Source organism: Echinops telfairi, unplaced genomic scaffold, assembly GCF_000313985.2.
Source record: "Echinops telfairi isolate 266 unplaced genomic scaffold, ASM31398v2 ScPeMD7_70;HRSCAF=299, whole genome shotgun sequence".
Taxonomy (NCBI): Eukaryota; Metazoa; Chordata; class Mammalia; order Afrosoricida; family Tenrecidae; genus Echinops; species Echinops telfairi.
In genome coordinates this window covers 9,893,576-9,906,420 of record NW_022103968.1, presented here as the reverse complement: position 1 = coordinate 9,906,420, position 12,845 = coordinate 9,893,576, and positions in this window count along the sequence as shown.

Sequence of the window (12,845 nt, the reverse complement as noted above, 5' to 3'; positions counted from 1 at the left end):
ACTGCTAAGGCAGCTGCACCCGATACAACCATCACAAAACAAGAGACCCGAGAACTAGATTCATCTCCCCACTACCCCGGGATGTTTTCTTGATGTGCACTTACCCTTTATATAAAACTCTCTCTTATATACATATGAGTTTCTGTGCATTTGTTTCTTTAAGGTACCCAGCCTAACACAAGCACTGTTTGTGGATACAAATAAAATGAAATTCTTGGCAACGTCAGTGTTTTCTCTATCATGATGTTGCTTATTAGTCCTGTTGTGAGGAGTTTTCTTTATGTAGAGGTGTGATCCATGCTAAAGGCTGTTATCTTTGATCTTTATCAATAAATCATTCAGGTCTCCTTTGCTTCCAGCAGACAAGGCCGTGTCACCTGCATACTGCAGGTTGTTAACATCTTTCTCTAATCCGGATGCTGAGTTCGTCTTTGCATCGTCCAACTTCTCAGATTATTTGCTCAGCGTGCAGAGTGAATGAGTATAGTGAAAGGGTACAGTCCTGATGCACACCTCTCCTGATGTTAAACCACACAGAAAAAGAATCTCCTTGTTCTGTTGTAACCGCTGGTCTATGGACAGATTTTCCATGGGATGAGCTACGACCTTGAGATAGAAAATCAAAGGGGAGGAATATGATTAGTATTTCTCAACTTGAAAGGACTGAAGAAAAATGTCAAGTTGAGTTGTACTTTTGAAAGATTCTATAGGAAAAATACTGCACGATGCAGGATGTCTCACAAGAAGATAGAAGCAGTACACAGAGTATCTGTACCAAAGAGAATTGGTGGACGTTTACCAGTTCAGGAAGTCGCACACGATCAAGAACTGATGGTGTGGAAGGAAGAAGTCCAGGCTGCTCTGAAGACATTGGCAAAGAGCCAAGGACAGCACAAGCAGTGTTTCAACCAGTGGACGCAACACTGGATGCTCCCTGGTCCAGGTCAAGGGGCTTGGAAGAGACTGCCTGGCCAACTGACTGAAGCCATCCATATTTGGGCACATTCCAAAATAGGTGGAAATACAGCAGAGTGTGGAAATTATTGAACAATAGCATGAATATCGATCATAAGTAAATTAAAAACATTAAAAAACTCTTATAAATCCTTCTATTGGAGGCTCTTACAGCTCTTATAACAATCCATACATCAATTGTATCAAGCATATTTGTCCATATATTGCCATCATCCTTTTCAAAACGTTTTCTTTCTACTTGAGCCCTTGGTATCAGCTCCTCTTCCCCCGCCCCCCTTCCTCCCATCCTTGTGAAACCTTGATAAATTATAAATTATTAGTATTTTCATATCTTACATCATCCACTCTCTCCCTTCACCCATGTTTCTGTTGTTTGTCCTTCTTGGCGGGTGGCGGGAGTGTTATACATCAGTCATTGAGATCGGTTCCCCTTTTCTCCCTCACCTTTCCCCTACCCTCATGGTATCACTACTCCCATTATTGTTTATCTGCCCTGAATTCCATGTGTCAAGAGCTCCTCTCTGTACCAGTGTACATGCTCTGGTCTGGCTGGATTTGTAAGGTAGAACTGGAGTCATGATAGTGGGAGTGGGGGATGGGGTGGGGGGAGGAAGCATTCAAGAACTAGAGGAATCTTGTGTGTTTCATTGCTACTGTACTACACCCTGGCTGGCTCATCCTTTCCTTGTGACCCTTCTGTGAAGAGATGTCCAGTTGTCTACAGATGGACTTTGGGCCTCCACTCTGCTCCCCCTCATTTGCATAGGTATGGTTGTTTGTTTTGGGTCTTCTGATGCCTGAGACCTGATCCTGTCAACACTTCATGCACAAGGCTAGTGTGCTTCTTCCACGTGGTCTTTGTTGCTTCCCTGCTAGATGGCTGCTTGTTTAACTTCAAGCCTTTAAGACCCCAGACACTGTCTTCTTTCTAATAGTCGGGCACCATCAGGTTTCTTCACCACATTTGCTTATGCACTCATTTTGTCTTCTGCAATTGTGTCGGAAGGGTGAGCATCACAGAATGCCGGGTTATTAGAACAAAGTGTTCTTGCATTGAGGGAGGACTTGAGTAGAGGCTCAATGTTGGTCTGCTACCTTGATACTTAACATATAAATATATGTTCATAGACCTATATTGCTATCATTATATATTAATATATTTACATATATACACACACCTATATTTATACCTCTGTAAATGTCTTTTGCCTCTCAGTTATTTCATCAATTTCCTTTGAGTAAAATTTTTCTGAAGATCATTAAAAATTGTTTCAGCATTATATCAACAGAGAACTGTCTGAAATTCAAGCTGGATTCAGAAGAGGATGTAGAACGAGGGATATATTGCTGATGACTGATTGATCTTGGCTGAAAGCAGACACCACCAGAGATATTTTTACTTGTGCTTAATTGATTCTGCAAAGGCATTAGACTGTATGGGTCCTAACCAATTATGGCTAACATTGTAAAGAAGGGGAATCCCAGAACATTTCATTGTGTTCATGTGGTGCCTGTACATAGACCTCAAGTCCTAGCAACCACTAACCTGCTTTCTGCCTGTATGCATTATCATTCTGTCTGGACCTTTCACTTACATGTATTCATACAATACATGACCTCACATGATGGGCTTCATTCACTTAGCATAATGTTTTAGAGGTTTATCATGTCTTAACATGTATCAGAACCTCATTCCTTTTTTCTTTGGCTGAATAATGTTTCATCGTATGCAAATACCATGTTTTATTTATCCATTCATCAGTTGTAGACAAACCACCCAGCAAAATCTCCAGTAAATTTGAAAGAATCAATCCATGATTCAATGCACATTTACTTAAGATTAATTGTACGCCAGATGAGCCCTGGTGGTGCTGTCAAGTAAGTATTGGATTGTTAACTGAAAGGTCACTGGTTTGAACCCACCAGCTGCTCTTCAGGAGAGACTGTCTACTCCTGTCCCGATTGACAAAGCCACAGAAACCCTATATATGGGCGCTGTGAATCAGAATTGACTCAATGGCTGTGGTTTGATTAAAAAAAATTTTTTTAGCTATACTGTTTTGGGAGTTGTGGGATTTGTAGTGAACAAAATAAAACTTCTACTCTCCTGGAGCTTACAGTGTATGAGAAGAGATAGGGAGTGAGCAGATAAGTATACATGGTGTTGGTGGTGGAGTGGATTAATCTTTGGACTGCTCAGTATGAGGTCCAAGGGAGAAAGGTGAAGCTTTCTACTCCCCTAAAGAGTTACAGTCTGGGAAACCCACAGGTGCACGTCTACCCTCTCCTAAAGGGTCGCTGTGAGTTGGAATAGACTCACTGACAGTGAGTGGGATTTTGTATATTGGGGGTTGGTGGTAGCGTGAGTTGCCATCCATCAAATCACCTCTGACTTGTGGTGACTATGCGCATCAGAGGGAAACATTTCCTCTTCCTGCATGACTTAGGAACCCTGGAGGAGGAGTGGTCACATGTTGGCCTCCCAACTGCCAGGCCAGCAATTGAAACCACCAGCCCTTCTGAGGGAGAAAGACGGGGCTTTCTGCTCCTGTGAAGAGTTAGTCTCTGAAACCCACAGGGGCAGTTCCACCCTGTTCTATAGGGTCACTATGAGTCGGCATCGACTCAGTGGCCGGAGTGTTTGCTTTATCGTTCTTCTGCATGACCGCTGCTTAGTCTGAGTCCATTGTTTTGGCTGTCGTATCCGTCTGTCTCCCTTGCTTTTGCTGGCCTTCTGCTTCAATGCTGCGCCTACAGGCCTATTGCTGGCTGGCTGCGTTCCCGAAGAGTCTACCGATGGCTCCTCCCTGCAGATGACCCAAACACCAAACGTACCCTCATCATATGGATTCTGACTCACAGGCATCCTATCGGAGAGAATTGAACTACCCCTGTGGGTTTCTAAGACTGTAACCCTTTACAGGTCTGGAAGGGTCATTTTTCTTCCTCTGAGGGGCTGGTGGGTTCAGTACTTCTGACCTTGCAATGAGTAGCCCAGTTCCTAACCCCTCACCACTGCCGGGGGTCCAGCATCCTAGAGTGTTGTGCTGTTAGTGCCAGAGGAGGGTGGGGTGGGGTGCGTCTGAGGGATTGCCCGGCATCTGATTCACTCTGAGGCTGGTCCCAGCCCTCTGAGTTCCTCCCTCTCTCCCCAGCCAGTCTCTAAACCTCAACAGCTGGGTGTGGAAGGAGGAGCCTTTCCTCACCTTCCCCCCAAAGCTCACTGCCATAGATTCAATTAGACGATTAGCACCTCGAAAGGACAGGGCAGAACAGCATCTGTGGTTTTCAAGATTGTAGCTCTGTTTGTTGTTGTTTAATACAGGCTCTTATGATTTTATAGCAATGCTTTTTGACCGATCCTTACGTGTATGAGGGTGTACATATATCTGTGTGTATACACACAGATACAAATGCACATACAGGGGAGGACTTAAAAGAGTTCATGGAACTTAAAAATTCCTTTGCTTTTTTTTAAATTCGCGGCTCTTACAGCTCTTATAACAATCCATAGAGCCATTGTATCAAATACAATTGTACATATGTTGCCATCATCATTTTCAAAGCATTTTCTTTCTACTTGAGCCCTTGGTATTGGCTCCTCTTCTTTCCCTCCCACCGGACTGTAAGTCTTTATAGAAGTAGAAAGCCTCATTTTTCTTCCTCAGAGCAACTGGTGGTTTCAAACTGCTGACCGTGAGGCTAGTAGCCCGATGCATAACCACCAGAGGTCCTGACTTTCACCCCAAGCCAAGTCTACCTTTCACTTTCCACTTCCCCTGTTCTTACACCCTTTCTCGGAATCAGGATGCACCTGTCAGTCATGGCTGGGGGATTCCTGTAGGATGGAAAGTAAAGAAAAGGGAGAAAATCCATCAGTCATGTTCTGCGGCAAATGATGGTTCTTGAAATTAGCTCGAGGTGGAGATGGGAAGGTGGTGGGAAGGCGGATCACCTACCCAAGGACAAATGTCAGGGTAATATTTTGAATCAATCTTTTGAGGTTTCTGAAACTCAGTCTTAGACCACGAATGTGTGAATAAGCCCAAGTGGTAACTTTCCACTCTTTCCCTCAGAAAACATCCCCTACATCAAAAGCAAAACAAAAGCCCCAAACAGAACATGAAATATTGTTAGTGAAGGTTGGGTAATGAGAGGGAGTAGACGAGGAAGATGTAGTTGACATTTGATAGGTAACAGCTCCGCTTCCTATGTTATAATTATGGTTTTCAGTGATAATCTAGATCCTAAGCAAAACAAACAAACAAACAAACAAACAAACAAACAAAACCCAACAACCCCCTGCTGTGGAGGGATGCTGCCTCTTAGTGACCCTGTATCACGGTCCTGTGGTTGTGAATCTCCAGGGAAGCTTTGTTTTTTTCTGGAGAGGAGCTTGTGGCCTAACCCACTATATTACCAATGTTCCAACGTAGACATGTTTAAATGTGGGGGGGGGTGCGTTTTAAGTAAACTTCCCCTTGCCCAAGAATATAACCAAATAGCTTGGGTTTTAGCAAACATACATCTTTTTTGGTCTGATTTTAATGAGCTCTTCATTCTCTTTCTTGGCTGTTTGGCTCTCTGCCTCCCTTCCTGTCTCCTTTCTGTCTGTGAGCCCTCCCCTCACTTTTTCCCACGCCCACCTCCCAAGCCATTTCCAGAGCACCTCTGAGTCCCCAGCTTTCCGAAAGCCCGGAGAAGTGTGTGTCATTGCCTGCATACATGCTATTCCCTCTGAGCGGCAGCCCAGAAAAACAGGTAGATAGGGGAGACGGAGCTTGGAGATTAGAGCTTCCCTGTCGTCTCCCAAGGAGCCCTGGTGGCATAGTGATTACATGTTAGGCTGCTCAACTGCAAGGCCAGGAGTTTGAAACCAGCAGCTGCTCTGCAGGCTTTCTACTCTGATCAAGGGTTGACGTTTGTGGACCTCACAGGGGTAGTTCTGTCTTGTCCTGTAGGGTTGCTATGAGTTAGCATTGACTTGGTGGCACGGTTTGGTTTGGATTTCACTCACCATAGAGCGAGTGCCGACGGAAGCTGGCAGAATGTGCCTGAGCTGGAGGGTAAGTGTTGGCTAAGCAAGTGACTGCCTTGCTTTGGTGGGGCATGCATCGATGAAGCAGGATGAGAGGAGAGAGCTGATTGGAGGCATGTAACAGAAAGTCACTTCAATAAGACATTTCGAGGCACTAATCAGTGTGAGAATAGTTGATAGGATTATTTTGATCTTGTAAACTCTTCCTAAAAGCTTACCTATGTTTTGAGTTATGATCCTTCCCCCTCCCCCACCCAAATTCTTTCTAATTACAATTATCAACATGTTGGGGATTCTATTTCTATAGAATCCATTAATTTTTATAGAAATTAGAAAAAATACAAAGGTTAATCTGGTATCTTCAAAAGGGTTTGAACAAAAAATTTGATATTTTATTGTGGCATATACAAATGTGTATGTGCCTATATAACAAAAATTTCCATTTCAATATCACCCACTTATACCATCCAGTGACAATAACCACTTTTGTCATGTGGTGCTCATACCCCTATTTCAATCCCCCCACATTTCATCCCCCTTAACAGAAGCTCAGAGTCCTCAAAGAGGCTTTGAATTTTTTGTTGTATATTTATTCACACTTCTCACCAGACTTACTTTGGATGAATAACGAAATGTACCATCCCTTTTATGGATGGACAAGGCAAAGACGATGCACACAGAGAAATGTAACCTAACTTTGTGAATTATGGAAGAAAAATCTCATCAGCCTGGCGTTGATACATTATAAAATTCCTAAAGATCTTTAGGTAAGGAAGACATAAGACTCATTGGCTTAAACTATTTCCATGGGTGAGTTTGGAGCTTAATGAAGTCAACCATGATCTTTGCTCGATGACATCAACTAATTACACTTTGGTATGCGCAGTGAATTTACTGCAAAGTCATGATTTTCTTAAGTAAAACCGTGGCAAAGGTTGATCATCTTGCTTTGATTAAATTTATCCTTGATTAAAAAGTCAAGTCAAGTGGAAAGCATTTTTGTATTTGCCCCGGATGCTGAAAAGGAAGCAGTTGTGAGGAACAATAAAGGGATTTGTTTCCGAGTTGTCGTGAGTAAGAACCACTGGTTGACACTTCTTGACAACCACTGTATCTTGTAAGGCAGTTGATGCTCTGAGCTACTTCCTGTGAGGAGAGATGAGCCATTGTTTCCTCATGAAGCAAGCTACAACAAATAGACCGACAGGAATTATGTGTTAGGCATATCTTTGTTTCATGATATGCATACAGTTGGTGATGTATTATGTTGTTAGTACTTTGAAATTTATAGACATTTCTTATTTGTATTGTAAGATAATTCTGATCTAGCATGCAAACGTTTCCTCAACTTGTTAGTCAGACTTTCTTCTTAAAACAAATCTTCAAGTATATAAAATAAGGAAACTAACTTAAGTTTAAGAAAAGACATAACACAATGAACAGAAAGCTTGAGAATGTTTACATTTTCTTGATGGGTCTCCTCATGGTCTTTATAATTTCCATGGATCAGCCGAAATCCTGCGTCTCTTTCACATGTTATTTCCCTTTTTTACTACAAGCTATAATAAAATCAGTTAATTGAAAGTTCATGTCTGAGAATTTCAACTTCTGGGCCATTGCTCTGTCTTCTTCAATCGACTGTTTTCTCTCTTGTCCATTGATCACCGTTTTGGCTCGTTGAGTGCCTTATAATCTTGCTGTGTACTGGACATGTTGTATAAAAGAACATGGAGAGTGAAGGAAAGGAAATGTACCTCCAGGAAGGAGCCTGTTCTTCCTCGCTTCAGACAGTGGGATGGCTGAGTCTGTCTGATCTATAGTTGAGTTAGGTCTGGGCTCTTCTGTTTCTTTGATTCAGTGCACCATGCCCATTAAACATTTTGATAGTAGGATCAGGACATTTTCTTCTGTGAGGTTGGGGATTGATCACTGTTGAGATTCAGATATCAGTTTTTTATAGCTTGTCTAATGGCAGATCTGTTTATGTTTTATAGCCCATTGCTAGTATCTTGGGTTCCTAGATAGTACCGTGTATACTTGAGTATAAGCCGAGGTACCTAATTTTACCACAAAAAACTGGGGGGCTTTTTCAGCATGAAAAATGTGCTGAAAAACTCGGCTCATACTCGAGTATATACGGTACCTTTGTCCTGTCACTTTGCCCGAGGAGATTTCTCTCTGTGGGGCATGGTTTAAGGAGTTTTCTTTTATCCCCTCTTCTGTCCTCAGCACTCAGCCACTGAGAGCCCTTGTGACTTGGGGTGCCTTTTCTCAGCTGCCTTGATCTTCCCCCACATCTTTCAGAAGTTAATTAGTTGTCTTGCACTTGGAGAAGGTTCTGTGTCCCTTGGGGAAAGTATGTCTCAGGTCTCCTACTTTGCTCCCACCCTGAGTACCCAGTGAAGTAGGTGCTGGGTCTCCTTGGAGTCCAGCTCAGGTGACCATGAGACGGCCAGGACAGTTTGGACCAGTTCCTCTGTATTCCCATTCTTGCGAGGTTCATTCTGATAGTGCTCAGCTGTGGTTGAGCCGTGGGAGTAGGTCTTCTCTCCTAGACTGGCCATTTTGGGGAGTCTAAGTGTGAATTTGTAGTTTATCCATCTTGATCTGGCTCTAAAAACCCATGCATCTTACAACAACCAGAGAAGGAGGAGCTTAAACCAGGAACTACGAAACATGTGCTCAGAACACAAGGTGGAAATTTATTTGGTATGTTTTCAAACCACGAGAAGAGTTTTTACTTCTATGAGCGCCTGGAAAGTTCAAGAAACTGTCCCCCCTTTTTGTTTTCTCCAGCAACCTAAGCAAGCTCCACCTCCTGAACTTGTTCACTCAGGCACCGAGGTGCTGTCACCATCCGAGCACTGCATGTCTCTGCAGCTCCCTTGGCAATGAAAACATGTAGCTGTGCCTTGTTAGTGACCTTGCCTACATGTGCCCTGCCTCCCATCCAGCAAGTCCTAGTTTTGAAAGGTTGGGTGTATTCCTGTGGTTGTTAGGGGTTATGTCAACTAGACACCCTGGCATGGAGTGGAGTCAAACCTGTCAATCAAGTCACAGCCTGATGACACCTTGATATCATAAGCCTTTTGTATGGGAGCAAGACAAACAGAAACCATCTCTCTCTCTTTGCCTTCCTGCCAGCTGGTGCTCTGTGCCTGCCTCAAGGGGTGGCCCACTGTGTGCCGCCTGACCCTCAGAGCTGTCGCCACCCTCCCGTGTTTCCACCAACCTTGGATCCACGTGACTCTGCACCCGCCAGCCTGCTTCCTGCTCCCCTTTTCTGCATCGCCAGCCTGCGGCTATGTGAGTCTGAGGAGGGCCCTGGCTTGCATGGGACTTGTGTTGGACTGGGCTGAGAGGTCTTCTTTTGATATAAGATTATTTGTTGATATCAAGCTCTTTCTTATACACATATGAGGATCACTGGATTTGTTTCTTAGGCAACTCGGCCTAACACCATTCACATCAGCCGAAGTGGCTGAAGAATGCAGAGGCCACTGACCACGAAGAAGCCACGAAGAGCAGCAGGCGTTCCAGAAGACTGAAAAAGTAGAACCAAGCAACCAAGCAAAAGAACCTCTTCTGTCTAAGGAGATGAAAAGGTGAAAAATCTGGAAAACACAATGACCCGCTGCATCCTTGGCGGCTCTGGGGGTAATAAAAAGCCAAGAGGTGTCCTGCGTCAATTTGCAATCACTCGGAGGAAGGCCAACCAGAGGGCTCTGTGGAGAGCAGCCTCAGCCACAGCTGCAGTGCATTTCCTTTGGAAAGCATGGTAGATCACAGGGACAAGGAGAAGCAGTGGGTCGAACCTACTTGGAGTTAGTCACGTTATTTCCCTTCATTTATTTTTATTTTTGTAACTCTAATCAAAGTTTTGTGGCAGGGACTGAGAATGAAGTCCCATCTATTCAGAAAAGGATGGACGATTTTAGAATCACGGTAACCAGTAAACACCAGACCGATTTTCAACCCCTCTGGTCAACCAATCACAGTTTGCTTCAGTGAGCCTGTCTCAAGAGGGCCAGCCATTCAGTGAAAACCTTTGTTCTTGCAAAGTCGGTCCATCAGCAGTGGACTTACACCAGTGATGCATGCCAATCCACTTCCACAACGGCCACCAGACAACACACCTTTCTAAGGCTGACGTGGCCTTGTCCTCCCACAGCTCTGTAGAAGATCCACAGCCAGCTCTCCTCCGTTAAGTTTTGTTGGTTCGTTTTGCTCAATAACATCTCATAAAACCAGCATGACTCTCCCTTATTTAAGCGGATAATAAACTTAGTGATTTCTCTTGACGTGTCAAGGGATGATATTGTCCTTGTTAATCCAGGAGCGTCTCCCAAAATGGGTTTGAAGGTTCTTTAGCAGAATTCCATGGGCTCTTTGGTTCATCTGCGCCTCCTGTGGCTAAATCCTGTTGCTTCTTTGGCTTTGCTGCCAGCCAACAGCTCCAAAACAATGGGAGCTAACTGGTTTCAGTGAATTCTTAGTGCTGAATTCATTTTGCTATCTTAGCATTTGTAGGCAACCTATGACCTTATTTATGGGTTTATTTAAGATCATTAGGGTATTAATGTAGAAGCTAATTAGACCTTTTGGTGTGTAGGCAGATAGTTTGTTTAAGAAAGACTTGTATAAAGTCATGCAAGTTTTCGCGTGCACTATTGTAAGTGCACTATCTGGTATCTACTTTGCCCTCGTTAACTTGCTAATCTACCATTGATTGCTTTTATGTTTGTTTCCACTGTTTGTACAGTTCTTTCTAATGAGCTTTTGTTATTTTCTGGGCTGTCTTGTGTCTGTTGACTGTAGAAGGAAGCTCTCCACAGGGAATGGGTATATGGGACCAATACCTCTCATTCCGTTGAAGCCCTTCTTGAAGACTAGCGGTTGAAGGTCTCTTAGACTTGTTGCCAATTGGTCAAATCGTCCCTTGAGCCGCCTTCAATACCTTCACAAAGCATCCCGGTCATGTCAGTTTGTGAAAGAAGATTGTTTTGTGGAGTCCACATTCTAAAGTCACGGGTGGTTGGTTGCATTAACGCTTCCTAGGCGGCCTTCTTGTTGGTCATGTTTGTCCGCGTTTCAGCCTCCTCAGGAACTTTCCTACGTGAAATTGTGCTGTAATGTTAACTTGATCAACGTCCAACATTTTTGATGTAGCGTAACTATGCCCAGGTAGAGGTTCTTCAGATATGCCCCAAAGCCTACATTTAAGAGGGCCTCTAGAAAAATGAGGAAACAATTCCAGTTGAGCATTCACTACTCAGGTTCTTGAAAAGTGATAAGACAAGCCCCCAAACCAAGCTTGATGCCATAGTCAATTCTGATTCCGAGCCCCCCCCACCTCCAGGGCAGGGGACAACTGCCCCTGGGGGGTTCCAAGCGTGTAACTCTTTACAGGAGTGGGAAGCTTTGTCTTTTTCCTGAGCTATAGACAAAGAGCCCACAATACACTTGGGTACCTCAGGCTATTCTCCTTCAAAAAAGCGTTAGTTAACTTCCATTCAAAACAGCTGGGAACCACGCTCCTTGTGCCCCGTCTGCACTTGATCTCCACCCTTCGCTTCACACAGCGCTTCTTCCTTCAGCTCCGAGCCCGTCTTTTCTCAGGAGGAGGACAATCACCTGATGAGATTGCTAGACTAAAGACGGATGTGGAGAAGTTGAATTTAAACCCAAGTCTAGAGCTGAGTGTAGGGCTCTAATTAAGGAATTTTAAACGCCAGGGAGACAGACACACACTGAGTACAGACTTTGAGATTTTATTAGATACTTAATGTTCTGGACTGTCAAATCTGTTCCAAGTAGCTCCTTTGATTGTTAGTCCCCTCCGAAGGGGAAGATGGTAAAGAGCAGCAGGCAGGGCAGACAGGGGAGAATGTAAATGACCCAGCTGTGCATAATTTAATAATAGCCTGGAGATGGCAAAGCATCGTCATGAACAACAAAAACAAGCCAGCGGTGCTCTACAGTAGGATGTGCCAGGAGCCTTTCCCGTAGGGGAGACTGGACAAAGATGCAAGCAAAATAAATATGGATCAATAAGTGAAGGAGCCTTGTCTTGTCTTTTTGTTGATGGGTTTAGACCTGACGTGTCATCAATGAATACATTGGAATGGGAAATTGCCAGTTGGAAAGATCTCCATATGGAGGAACATTTTCTAAGAGCCGGAGAAAGTAAATACGTCCAAGAGGAAAACACGCTCTGTATCTCCAGATAAAACAACCGGCACTTAAAAGAAAAGAGGGACCCCAAAAAGACAGAAATGCTCCAATAATGATACCTCCACACACTCGCCCGCAGGAGGACCGTTAGAAGAAACCATTGTCCATATTAGCACAGAGATGAAAGGGCACCTACTCAAAATCTGCCTAATGGTGTTGCCCACAAAGCAAAAAATAACCCCAAACACACTGCCATTGAGTAGAATCTGACTCATAGAGACCCTATTGAGCTCCAGAGGCCATAAACCTTTATGGGAGCAGACAGCCTCCTATTTCTAGCTCAGAGTGGTGGTGGTGGTTTGGAACTGCCAACCCCATGGGTTCACAGTTACCCGACAGCCCCCTCAGAGTTCTTCTCCTCTAAACTCCAGAGGAGAATGGGCTACAAATGTAGGTATCCAAGCAGAGGTTTCTTGTTAGCACTTACCATTAGTTAGTTGTCATGGAGTTGGCTCTAACTCATAGGAGCCTTATGCAGGGCCAGGCAAGTGGAGTGAACACCCAGAGCCATCTCCTAGTTGCATCTGCCTCCCCACCACCCCAATTCAAGATGAATAAATGTTGGTAGCAATGGCTTGTCGGCAGAAACAGCTTGCCC